General features: G+C 34.8%; 2 pseudogenes; both read left to right on the forward strand.

Annotated features, from left to right (window-relative positions):
* The first annotated feature begins 510 nt into the window (after positions 1-510).
* LOC137714241 (uncharacterized) lies at positions 511-3,829 on the forward strand (annotated as a pseudogene).
* A 130-nt stretch (positions 3,830-3,959) lies between these two features.
* On the forward strand, positions 3,960-6,833 carry LOC148696326 (uncharacterized; annotated as a pseudogene).
* Positions 6,834-14,302: the final 7,469 nt, after the last annotated feature.

A 14,302-nucleotide genomic window follows, 5' to 3' on the forward strand; every position in this document is an offset into this window, starting at 1 on the left:
ATATAACAAGAAATTCCTGGTATTTATTTCATATTCTTTTTTCTTTTAACTCATACTAATGCAAATTTTTTTTCTAATTTCTAATTTTTTTAACTATGCAACAAGTAGGTCCCAGTAATATACAAGAACAAGTTCATTTGGCTAACTATGATGTTGAGGTCAACCCCAGTAATATACAACAACAAATTCCTAGTATTTATTTCAATTTCTTTATTTGTATTTGTTTCACACTTAAAAAATTAGGTAATTTTTTAGAGCATTATTTCATGAATTGAAATCTCATTTTATGCTTTTGTTCGATACTCTCATATTGATCTCAATGTTGTAGTTATTTTTAGTGGTAGTCTTACGAAATACTAGACTCACAACTAAATATATTAAATATTAAACACAAATTTTAACCAATCATATTATAATGTGGTCTATTTATTAGAACAAATTGAGCATGAAGGCGCGAGTTCAAGGGTTCTGTCAGATATCACAAATCGTGATGACCAAACTTCTACTACAATGCGTACTCATATAGGACAATTGGCAGACTCGAATAGGTCACAAATATCTGATGGGATGCTCTCGATTCCTTTCCACAATGGTGAGCTTAGTATATAATTCTATATATATTTAGATATATTATTAGTTACAAAGAAAATTCTTATACTGAGTGTTGGATATTCATGTAAAAATATCAAAAGAAGAACATACAAATAGAACCAATCGTCATGTGTGCCAAAGCAGAGGAAGAAGAAACCACAATTGTGCTAGAAATTATAATGAGAACTGGGGTATCTTAGGTTGCCAATTACCTGCTCCAACCACATGTCCGTATCGCTATGCACGATTGTTTACTCGAGAAACTTTGAATATGTGTTGCTTGAAAGGAAGAGTTGCTTTACCCCCAATACAGTCTCCACCAGAAATGGTTGCTCTTTTCTCTGACCAAACAACTGAGGGTAGACACTTTAGGCAAAATTTTCGAGCTTACAATCACACATTTGCATTCACTTTTACACATGGATAAAAGAATAAATATTGGTGGTCGTGGGATTTACACATTTTGTGCTCAAGGTGCATTATATCATAAGATTGGTGGACTTTTACCAAATGAAGGGAACAGACCACGATTTTTACAAGCTTATATATATGACACTGAGCATGAAGTTGAAAACCGAATGTGTGGAAGTGAAGTTTTAGATAGACGTGTGGTTGAAAAGATACAACAGATGTTAAACAACCATAATCATTTTGTTCATACATTGCGAAACCTTGGATAATGCCAAGATTTGCCGAATTGCAAGTTGATCCTAAAAGAGCAACCAATAGATCGGCGTCAGTATAGTTTACCATCAGCATCACAAGTTGTAGAAATTATAATAAATGGAGATAATGCCACAATTGCAAATAGAAGAGATATCGTGGTGGAGACAATTAGTGGAAGACTTTCTCACATTCGAGACTATGTCGGATTTTATGATCTGTTACAATATCCACTATTGCTACCTTATGGTACATATGGTTGGGATGTTAATAGTTGTGATGATGGTGGAAAAGCAATAACATGTTGCGACTATTATGCTTATATGTTATAGGTTTGTATCGATAACATAATTTACTTCACAACAGTATATATAGATGAACTATGATTTCCATATTAAAAGCAATATATGAAATTTGCTTTTGCAGATATGCCATAATGGATCATCACTTTTGCTTCTAGGCGGGGGCCTCTTGCAACAATATGTTGTAGGTAACTACATTAAAATTGAATCACAAAAACTTAGATGGTTGCGTTCTAATCAAGCCACAATTAGAGCGGATCTCTACAAAGGACTTGAAGACTCTTTAAACGCAAGTCAACACAATGCAAGTATATATATCGTTTAAGTCATCGTTATTTAGGAATATAACTTTGTTCAAAGTGTGTACAATATATATAGCTAGTAATTGAAAATTAAAAATTATCAGGTAGCATCGGGCGTAGAATTATTTTACCATCATTTGTTGGAAGCCCACGTGACATGTACCAACGATATCAAGATGCAATGACTCTGGTTTAAAGATTCGGAAAGCCAGATCTTTTTATTACCATGACATGTAAACCAAGTTGGGAAGAAATCAAAAGCAAATTACTCACTAGATAAACACCACAAGATCGTCCTGACTTACTCACTAGAGTATTTTGTGCAAAACTTGAGCAACTAAAAGAGGACATCATTGAAAAGGGGGTACTGGGCAGTGTTGTTGCTTATGCATATATTGAGTTTCAGAAACGTGGTCTTCCACATGTGCATATGTTGGTGGTGTTATTTAAAAATGATAAGATCAATAACCTAGATGAGTATGACCAAATTGTTAGAGCTGAAATACCAAACGAAGGTGTAGAGCCTCAACTTTACAATGTGGTGTTAAAGCATATGATTCATGGCCCGTATGGGATTCATAATCCTTAATCTTTATGTATGAAAAATGGGAGTTGTAAGAGAAAGTATCACAAACCATTTGCACTAGTCACTGTTCAAGGGAATGATTCGTATCCAATTTATTAAAGGCGAGGAAATTGATTGCCCATCTCACTTGATCGACAAGGAAACATAATGGTTGATAATAGTTGGGTAATTCCATATAATCCATGGTTGTTGTTAAGGTATGATTGTCACATCAATGTTGAAATTTGTGCAAGCATAAAAAGTGTGAAGTACTTATATAAGTATGTTTACAAAGGCCCAGATATAGTGACAGTCGAAGTGCAATGAGACCCTGAAAATAATGAAATAAGGCAGTTTCAGGATGCAAGATGGGTTTGCACACCAGAGGCATTATGGAAGATATTCAAGTTCATTTTTAATCGAATTTACCCATCTCTTGAGCGATTGCAAATACGTCTTCCTAATATGCACCAGGTTCAATTTCATGCTGACGTGAGTATAACAAATATTCTACATGATAAGAGTGCAAGAAAGACAATGTTGACTGAATTTTTCACACTTAATCATGTGGATGCAAAAGCGCAACGGTACTTATACATGGAGATCTCATCACATTACAAATGGATTCAAGTTCAAAGAAAGTGGTCTAAAAGAATGAATCGTAAAAAGGTTATTGGGCAAATATATGCAGTTTCACCAGCTGAAGGCGAAAACTTTTACCTTCGGATTCTTCTTAATCATGTTAGCGGACTAACATCCTTCACAAACTTGAGAACATTTAATGAGGTTTTGCATCCAACATATAAGTAAGCAGCAAAACAACGAGGTTTGTTAGAAAGGGACGACAGTATTCGACAATGTTTGCTAGAGGCCTCCACAATTCAGATGTCGTCGGCTTTAAGAAGATTATTTGTCACCATATTGGTATATTTTGTACCAATTGGTGTTCGAGGGTTATGGGATGAGTTCTATCCATTCATGATAGAAGATTATGTTACCACGACTAACATAACTCCCACACTTGCTACCTACAAACTCTTGCGTGAGTTGAACACACTTTTGGTTCAATTTAATAAGAGTATAAATGAGTTTAATTTTCCAAGAATCACAAGAGGAATTGAATCAAGTTTAGGAATGACAAGATGTATTGAAGATAAAATATCCATAAGTATTCCACAACAAGATCTTGATGCAATCGAACGATTAAATGATGACCAAAGAAGTGCGTTTAACACAATAATGGGTGCAGTTCAACGATCAGAGAATGCAACTTTTTTTGTGGATGGTCCCAGTGGAACTGGAAAAGTTTACTTATATCGCGCATTGTTAGCAAACTTGAGAAGGTTAGGGCACATAGTATTAGCAACAACATTATCTGGAATAGCAGCTACGATATTGCCTGGTGAGAGGACAACACATTCTAAATTCAAGATACCACTTAGTCTCGATGCATCATCAATGTGTTCGATCAGTAAGTAATTTGATTTAGCAAAACTAATACAAAAGGCAAAGGCAATTATTTGGGATGAAGCAACAATGACGTATCGTCATGTATTTGAAGCACTTGATCGAACGTTCAGAGACTTAACAGATATTGACTTACCATTTGGGGGGAAGATAATGATATTTGGGGGAGACTTTCGACAAGTTCTTCCTGTTATCCAGAAAGGAACCAAGTCCGAACTAATCCAAGCCAGTGTCGTTAAAGCATCATTTTGGTCACAGGTAAAGATTTTAAAACTCAAAAAAAACATAAGATCCATAAATGATCATGAACTTTCAGAATTTTTACTTCATGTTGGTGATAGGAATGAAGATGTTATTATGGATGATATGGTAAAACTACATGAATGCATGGTGATACCATGGGAGAGTGAGCATTCCATTAATCAATTAATTGCCAAAATCTTCCCTAACTTAGAGGATCATATAAATGATGCAATCTACATGGCAGAAAGGGCAGTGGTAACTCCTACAAATAAAGATGTTGATATGTTGAATGAAAAGATAATCAATATGTTTCCAGGTTTAGAAAAGACAATATATTCATTTGATTCAGTTGAGGATGACACAAGGAATTTGTATCAGCCAGAGTTTTTGAATTCAATCTCACTTTGTGGTTTGCCTCCTCACAAGTTAACTCTGAAAAGAGGTGCTCCAATCATGCTTTTGAGAAATATTGATCCGAAATTGGGATTGTGTAATGGTACAAGATTATTGTGTCGTGGCTCTTACTGAAATCTTATTGATGCTGAAATTCTAACTGGACAATTTGCCAGATCTAGAGTTTTCTTACCAAGAATCCCTCTCAAAAGCACTAATATTGCTGGGCTTCCATTTGAACTTACAAGAAAGCAATTTCTAGTGAAACTAAGTTTCTCTATCACTATAAACAAATCTCTGTTGAAAATGTGCCCTAAAACCAATCATATGATGATACTTTATGGACATTTCACATGTTAAACTAATCTAGTTTAATATTAAGGGCAAACATTATTGTTTGAGCCGTCTCATATAAATGTTATATGCTTAAACGATAAGTCCAAGGAATATGTGATTGGAAGAATGCGATCTAAAGAAGTTAGATTCATGAGACCATTCTTTCGTTGACACATCCTAAACGTTCCTGATCATAGGATTGTCAATTGGGCATTGACAGTCCGTTAAGATCAGTACGTGCTATGTCTTCTCTCAGGGAGAGTGACTAGTCTCGAGTCATTGGTGTGTGTGACATCAAGACAAGTACGTAGGTGCTCAATAGAGAATGAGTTCACTGAACACGATCAACGAAGAGTTCTCATATTCATGTCACATGAGAACTCATGGTTGGGATAATGCAAATTAGTCTTTTGACCTGAGGCATCACAGTTTTCTTGTGGTTAGGTCCTTAATCTTTGATTATGTCAAAGTCACTCCATCAGGAGGGTGTCCACGGCATCGTTGGGGTTAAGCCACTTAGCCATGGAGGCAAGTGAATGCGCAACAAGGGATCTCTAACCTTCAAACTGTTTGAGGGAGAATACTCTATGATATGATTAAGAATCTTTGCCCAAAGTATGAATGAGATTTAGGAATGTGTTCCAAATCACATTCAAGGTAATCATATAAGCACAAGACTCACATTGGATAGTAGACATGAATAAACTATCAAACCAAACAATGTGGTCAAGAGTATTGTATTAGAGAAAGACCGTATTGCATTTGTAATCCTAAAACTGAATAGGTTCTCCACCTCTTCTGATTAGCTTGGGTAACCATGACATGGTGCTAGGCGTCAACCATGGTTTGTGGAAGCCCTAAAAGTGTATTATCACTAACGGGAGAATTGAAAGTAAGTTTCAATTCACAATCGATTTGAAAGAGTTTGAATCGCCCACTGCCTCGCTAAAAGGAACATAATGGATCGTACACCGTGTAAGGTAGAGATTGAAGATTCAACGAAGATGAGTAAGAATAATTAAATGGTTTAATTATTTATGGCAAGGATTAATTAATATGTTAATTAATCAAACGAATAAGTTCGTTAAAGACCTCGGGATAGTTTTGGACCTTAAGGCCCAATGGGCTTCGAACGTCAAGTCCATTGACTTAAGTTGTATGACAACTTAATGAATAATGATTCACAAAGGCCCAAATAGCCCAATAAATCCCCTTAGGCCGGCCATTTAGAGGAGGGTAGTGAACTTGGCTTAATTGCAAGTTTGCCACTCCATTGTGAGGTGGTATAAAGACATCTTTATAGCCATTTCATCCTTAGGGTTTTTCTTAGGAGTAAAGATGAGAACACAAACCTCCCTTTGCTCTCAAAGAGGCCGGCCACCTTGGAGGGATCATCTAGCAATCAAACTCCTCCAAGGTCACTCATTTCTTCTACAATATGCCTTGGTGTGGAGACTTAGAGGTTCTCAATTTTGGGAACTTGGAGAAACCTTTTCATCCATCCAAATCCATGGATCTAAGATGCAAGGAATGAAGGCCCTCTCTTTGGGTGATTAGCCTTTGCTTATGCAAAGAGGAATCTACAAAGGTATTGATTTCTCAACTCACTTTGTTTTGAGTTGAGTCTTGGTTCACCTATCTACTAGGCTTTGAAGTTCATGGGTTAAGTTTTGTTTTTGAGTGCATATAAACATGATTCCGCCTTTTAATTGTTAATTGCATGTTGTTGATGTTGCTCAAATGAACTTGTTTTTCACAAATCTTCCTTCAATCTCAAGGTCAAACAATACCACATGTAGGCATTTACCTTCCAGATCACGTCTTCAGTCATGGACAATTATATGTGGCTTTATCGAGGGGGTCTCATAGTCAACCACAACCGTGTTAGTAAAAAATGGCTATATAGTAGGCCAACAAGGTGTATTTACCTGGAATGTAGTAAACAAAGAAGTCTTGCTTCATTCCAGCTAATTATGGTGATACCTAATAGGTATCAATTTTATTAATGATAACCTTTTAGTATGCATTTCCCACTTATCAATTAACTCTTTTTATTTTATTTTTAATTTTCTCACTATCATTTGTAGATTGGTAATGAAAATTTGAAGCATCAATCAGAAACAAATGGGTGAAAATTGCAGTATTGATGTCAATATGTAAACTTTCTTTTCAAAAGAAACAGTGACATATAGACTTTATGGGTATTGTGAATAATATACATATTGTGATGTAGGTTTTAAATTTTGACATTTAAGTTGTTTCATATTTTGCTACGAGTACTTAATGTTTTCATCTACTCTTTTTTTTTTTTTTACATCTACTTACTATTGTTCATGAACTTTAGGTAGGAACTTGCATCCATAATCCCATGTTTGACAATTGCATGAATAACATTTAAATCATTACTTTACGCAAAGTGAAAATGAAAAACTTGACAACTTTTTAGGACGCGCCTGAGAAAGAACAAGTTCCTCTTTGCACAATACGTTTAAAATATATCTTGACAATTACAATGAAAAAGAATAACACAATACACCTTTAGGGGTACGTAGCGCCCGTGATACAAAAATGCCTCTCCGTATGCAGTCATATAGTACACATCCCTCTTGGTCCAAATGCTCTCTCCACATGCAGTCATATAGTACACATCCCTCCTGGAGTAAAGAAACATAAAAAAAAAAAAAACTGAAATTAATTACCAAACAAATTTTTTATTTTTTTTTAAATACAAATATTTCATTAATTATTCAAATATAATGAAGAATATCATCAACGTGGAATCATTTACACGATTACAAATGCAACGGATACAAAATGACAAACCCAAAAAAACAAAATAAAACCTAACGTATAAATCCCCTTAAGCCATTGCAATGACATTTGAAGGAAACCATTGACCACCTTTGACAATCTTGTAATTTTCAGCAAATAAATCTTATTATGAGTTACCTTCAACAAATGTCGAGTTTACTCATCATAGTCTTTTGCCAAAAGCACAAACCACAAAACCAGCACCTCAAATTCGAACAACTATCAACAGTCAAGATCTGAGATTGAGCAGTAAGCATAATCGCTACAAAAGACTGTCGTTGATCGAAGAAGCACAAACACAAAGGCTCTCCTTGATAGAGTGAGAGAGTGACCACTATCAAAGACGAATAAAAACATGAGGAGATCAAGAAAGATTGCCACCAACCCAAGGGTAAAGGTTGGGGTTCGTGACTTTAGGGTTTTTCTTTGTATTTCTTTCTAGGGGCTAGGGTTGGGTAAGTTGCAGCGATCCAAACAAATTTTCAATTAAACAAACAAAAACTAAAAGCTAAAAATGAAATAATTATCAATAGGGGTTGCTATGGTCTGGTCACCCCCAAACTAAACCAAAACCGCAACGGCAGTATATTGTCGGTTCTACCCAACATTACTTATAAAGCCAAACAATTAGGTCTATGTCAATTTTGGTTTGGTTTGGTAGGACTAATTTCAGGTTCTAACAGAATTACATATATATGTGTGTGTGCGTGCATGTGTGTGTCGGGTTTTACTTCAATAATATACCCGAATTTTTCTTCAAACAAATATAAGCCAATATTGAAAATCCACAAGATATATACATAGATCTACAAGACTTGTGATGTGCACAAATGAAAAATAAAAGGTGGTTCCACCAAAAGGAAGAGAAAGGGCTGAGAAAAAAAAAAAAGGGAAGAGCAGCCCTTCATTTGTCGATCGCTTGTGGCACGCTCTCTTGTCAAGTCTTTCACTCACAAAGAAAGGACAAGAAAGATGAAATGCGAGAGTAGAAGAAAATGTAGAAGTAAATGAATTGACTAATGATGTGAAAATTAACTTAACACACAAATGAACCCTCTTTTGATAATTGTAGCATATAAGTAAGTAGGGATCGTTCTTAAACCGGGGATTAGGAGGGATTGCTAAACACTTTAAACTGACTCAAATAGATAAAACTAACCTTTAAAACACTTAACTCAACTTAAAAGACTCAAAACAAATTCACAAGACTCAAAATAAGCTAAAAACACTCAAAACTGCCTAAAAAACACAAACTAGGCAGATTTGACTCTAAACACAAAATTGGACGAAAATTAGTTCTAACTTGACTCAAAACACTCAAAAACACAATCTAAAACATATTCTAACTATTTAGACACTCTAAAACAAATGGGGATTTGGTTTTGGACGAAAACAAAACAAACAAAACAAGAAATTGAACTAGGCATATTTGGACGAAATTGATTGAATTAAGTGGATGATGGGCTAGCTAGGAGGTTTTTCTCCACACATGGCATACTTGCATACAAAACAATTCCAGTTGCTTATTCAATGAATCATGAACCTCAACACCCCAAGTTAATTAGGTACGCTTAAATTAACTCTCAGATTTCCCTTAGGTCATTGAATTGAATGGAATTAGTGCATTGCAATCAAATTATTCCTCAAAATTTCTCTATATGAAAGCGCATAATAGAAAAACAATCAAAGATCATTAGATTCTATGGAAATCATAAGTGTTGACGAGGCATTCGTAACTATGAAAGCGCATGATACTTATGCCAGGAATTTACTTAACATGATTGTGACTAACAACCTTTACTACTTATGAATATAAGTTCCCAACAATTAGGTGAAGTTTCCTTACACCCTAGCATCAGATTTATGCATGCAAATTAAGCGTGCACTCTCAACTCATATACATAAACAAGTTTTAATTCAAATAGATAAGTAAATTGAATTCACAATTCATGAAATCACAACTGAAAGTAATCAAATCATAATGCAAATATAGCCATGGTTTTGAAATTCCCCCTAGCCAAAAGGGGATTAGTTCCTCATACTCGCAAAGCAAAGATTCTTGAAATTAAACATTGAAAACACAAGAAAGATTACACCTAAACGTTTCAGCAATTCCAGGATGAATTTGATGCACGGCTAGGCTTCCCTTACTCTTCCTTGCTGCGGCACTTGGTGTGGGTGGTGGCTTTGGGGGTTATGAACGATGTGTTCTTGTTTAGAAGGATGAATAATGCCTGATTATGGTGGTAGGGTGCGGCAGGTGGTGTATGGAGGTGTATGGAGTGGATGAAGGATGAGAATGGAGGCTCGGGTGTTGCGGCAAGGTGTTTTCTGTATAGTATAAAGGGTGATGCGAATTTGTGGCTGATTTTATGTTTATATAATCCTAGGGTTAACTAGATTAGGTTTACACTTAACAGATTTAGTGGATTAGGGCCCTAGGGTTCGGCAATAGGTGATCAAATCCACCTAGGAGGGGGTTTGGCCCACTTAGTTTCATACAAGGATTTGTGTAACCCAAATCCATAAGGAATGAGGCCCTAGAAATCAGAATCCAAAAGGGATGGGGCCTAGAGAGGTGCGGCACACATGGAGGGAAGGATGGAATGGCTTGCAAGGCAAGGCAAGGCCTTCTAGAAGGGATTAGGTGCCACCTTTGTAGGGTTTCTAGAAAGAATGAGCTTTGTGGCTGATTTGGGGCTTCTAGAAGAGAACGCTTCTAGAAATAGGTTCTAGAAATATCTATTTAGGTCCCCTTGCAACTAGGATTAAGACATGATAAGGTTAGGATAGGATAAGATGAGATAAGGTTTTGGATAATGTTGGATAAGGTTTTAGATAAGGTTTTGGATAAGGTTTCCTCTTTTGAGCTACTTCCTTATCCACTTTGTCTTGAGCTTAGTTCCTTCCTCTTCTCATCATATTTCTAGCCTCTTGAACTCCAAATTCGTCCAGCCATATTGGCCCATATGCAAGCTATCCACATAGTGCCCAAAACTGCTCCAAAATGCATCAAAATGCACTTTCTTGGTACTTTAACCCTTTGGACCTACAAACACACGAAAATGAGTTGTAATACGACATTAACTAGGAAATAATAGCACAAATGCACAAGAATAAGCTAGCTAAGTCGCCTAAATATGCTCCTATCAACTAAGAAGAACGAGAGAGAAAAAAAAGATGAGCCCTTGGGCCATAGGGTTTAGTAGGCTTGGCAATTCCTGACACGACCCAATAACTCGACACGACACGACATGAAATTAACAGGTGTTCGGGTCGACACGATAACGAATCGGGTCGTTATCGGGTAACCCGATAAGCACCTGTTAAGATAACGGGTTAGTTCGGATATACACGTGGGTAACATGATACACAATAAGCAGAATATTAATTTAATAATTTTATAACCCTAAAATAATACTATAATAATTATATATATTAATTTAACAATTTTATACCCCTAAAAACTATAATAAATAAATATATATATATATATATATTAAATTTTATACCCCTAAAAACTATAATAATTATTAATTAATATGCATCCATTGTTCCACCCTTTGAAGAAAAAGGGAGGGAAAAATGAAAATTATAAGAAAGGAAAACAAAAAAAGAGAGGGAAAGATGGGACCTAGTGTTATTTTGCTTGCTACTAGTAGTAGGGTGGGTTTTTCCCTCTCATCTCAAGTGTGCACTTGTTAATTATTATTGTTAGGATAAGATCCGACAGCTGTGTTCCTAACACGTGTACGTCATTTACCTCTCTCTCTCCTTTTTTTTCTTGAGAAATTTTTCATTGTAACAAGAACACAAATTTACCTCTCTCTCTCTCTCTCCTTTTAATAGAAGTGGTAAGAAATTTTATTTTTTAAGTTATTAACTTTTTATCACACATATCCCACTATTTTTAGAATGACATGTGATGTATTACTCCATGTACCGGTCAATTATACGTACAAAATAAATAGATTTAAATCAACATAATAAAAAAAAAAAAATATATATATATATATATACACACCCCATTGAACTTGATGGGATACGAATTATACGAAACTAATTTTAATGATCCAACCGTCAAACTTGTTTGTATATGCTTCGAGATCGTATCAGCAAAAAATCGCAAAAAACAAACATTCAGAGATCAAGTAACCGAACAAAACTTTTCGATGGTTATAAAACATATATATACACCATTGAACTTGATGAGATACGAATTATACGAAACTAATTTCAATGATCCAACCGTCAAACTTGTTTGTATATGCTTCGAGATCACATTAGTAAAAAATCGCAAAAAACAAACATTCAGAGATCAAGTAACCAAACAAAACTTTTCGACGGTTATAAAATGAAAATACACGATTTAACGGTTATTTTAACTCCGATTTTGATTATTTTTTATAGCTACACTCCTTAATCCTATATGAATACAATGAATGAATTCGATCTTCAATTTAAAATATTTACAATAGTGGATACTACAAAATCTTATGTTATACTTAATGAATGTATAAATAAACTCCAAGTGTTAGTGAATCTACCATCTTGATGGGAAGGGATACGCATCCTACGAAACTAATTTCAACGATCCAACCGTCAAACTTGTTTGTATATGCTTCGAGATCGCATATGCCAAAAATTGCAAAAAACAAACATTCAGAGATCAAGTAACGGGACAAAACCTTTTGACGGTTATAAACGAAAAATCACGATTTAACGGTTATTTTAACTCCGATTTTGATGATTTTTTACAGTTACACTCCTTGACCCTATATGAATACAATGATTGAATTCGATCTTCAATTTAAAATATTTACACTAGTGGATACCAAAAATCTTATGTTATACTTAACGAAAGTATGAATAAACTCTTAAGTGTTAGTGAATCTATTGTTTTGATGGGATACCCATTCTACGAAACTAGTTTCAACGATCCAACCATCAAACGTGTTTGTATATACTTCGAGATCGCATACGCCAAAAATTGCAAAAAACAAATATTCAGAGATCAAATAACGGGACAAAACTTTTCAACGGTTATAAAAAGAAAAATCACGATCTAACTGTTATTTTAACTCCAATTTTGATGATTTTTTACAGCTACACTCCTTGAACCTATATGAATACAATGATTGAATTCGATCTTCAATTTAAAATATTTACACTAGTGGATACCACAAAATCTTATGTTATACTTAATAAAAGTATGAATAAACTCTTAAGTGTTAGTGAATCTATTGTTTTGATGAGATACGCATTCTACAAAACTAGTTTCAACGATCCAACTGTCAAACATATTTGTATATAATTTGAGATCGTATACGCCAAAAATTGCAAAAAACAAACATTCAAAGATCAAGTAACGGGACAAAACTTTTCGACGGTTATAAAACGAAAAATCACGATTTAATGCTTATTTTAACTCCTATTTTGATGATTTTTTACAGCTACACTCCTTGACCCTATATGAATACAATGAATAAATTCGATCTTCAATTTTGTAATATATTAGTAGTGTATGTATTATTTTTTTATTAGGCTCTTATTTTCGAGTGTAGATATAGTACTTAAATGACAAATGTGTTTTAATGTTTTGAAGTAATATTTATGTGGCAATGTGTGGTATGTGCAAATTTAAGAAAAAATATATATTTTTCTTAACAGGTCATAACGGGTCGGATCACTTTACCCGTTGGGTAAAGTGACCCGACCTGTTAAGGACCCGTTAAGATAACGGGTGTGACACGACACGACACGACCCGTTAAGATAACAGGTGTTACACGAAAACGACAGACACAACCCGTTTGCCCGGCCTAGGGTTTAGTTTAGTTACAGGCTTTGAGCATTTGATTTATTTCAATTTTGTTGGGTGTAAGTGACATTGTATAAGATGGACTAGATTAATTAAATATAATAAAAGATAAATAAATAAATTACTATCAGTCGGTTCGGTTCAATCTTGACCGGTCCTTTCAAGTTGAGAATCTAAATCAAAACTGATTTGAACTCGTTCAATTCGGTTTATGGACCAAAGATGACTTTCTGGTTTTCCAGTTATGTTTTTATTAAATTTTACTTTTTCTTTGTCTCGATTTTGGTTTGTTTTCTTGATACTTAAGTTTTATGTGCACCCATAATTATTAAACGACCCTTCAGTTATAATATAATTGACACATCCTGATTCGGGATGTCCATTTGGATTCCGAATTGAATTGCGTTGGTCGATACCAAAGTCATAAAATGTGGTGATGTAGAAAATGTGCATAAATTTAAACCTAAAAGTGTCTAAATGGAAAAGTGCACATGTGAGCGGGAATGACCCCATTTCACACGTGATGTCAAAGCATAAGTACAGTACAATAAGGTAGGATAAGAATCGTACCAACGAAGTTAACCAATTATACCAAGCTTTGCCAAGAATCCTCGTCGATACGAAACTACAACCGCTAAAACCTGGAAGGGCGAAAAATAATGGTGAGTGGGCCTAAAATAAAGTTTTATAAAAACCTTTTTAAAAACATTATAACCCCTCATTATAAAACAAGTATAGTTTCCAAATTATACATACTACGTATAGTATAAAAATGCTTACAATAGCCAGCAGTGTTTCAAGAATGCCAAA

Source organism: Pyrus communis, chromosome 6, assembly GCF_041283825.1.
Source record: "Pyrus communis isolate YQ-2024b chromosome 6, ASM4128382v1, whole genome shotgun sequence".
Taxonomy (NCBI): Eukaryota; Viridiplantae; Streptophyta; class Magnoliopsida; order Rosales; family Rosaceae; genus Pyrus; species Pyrus communis.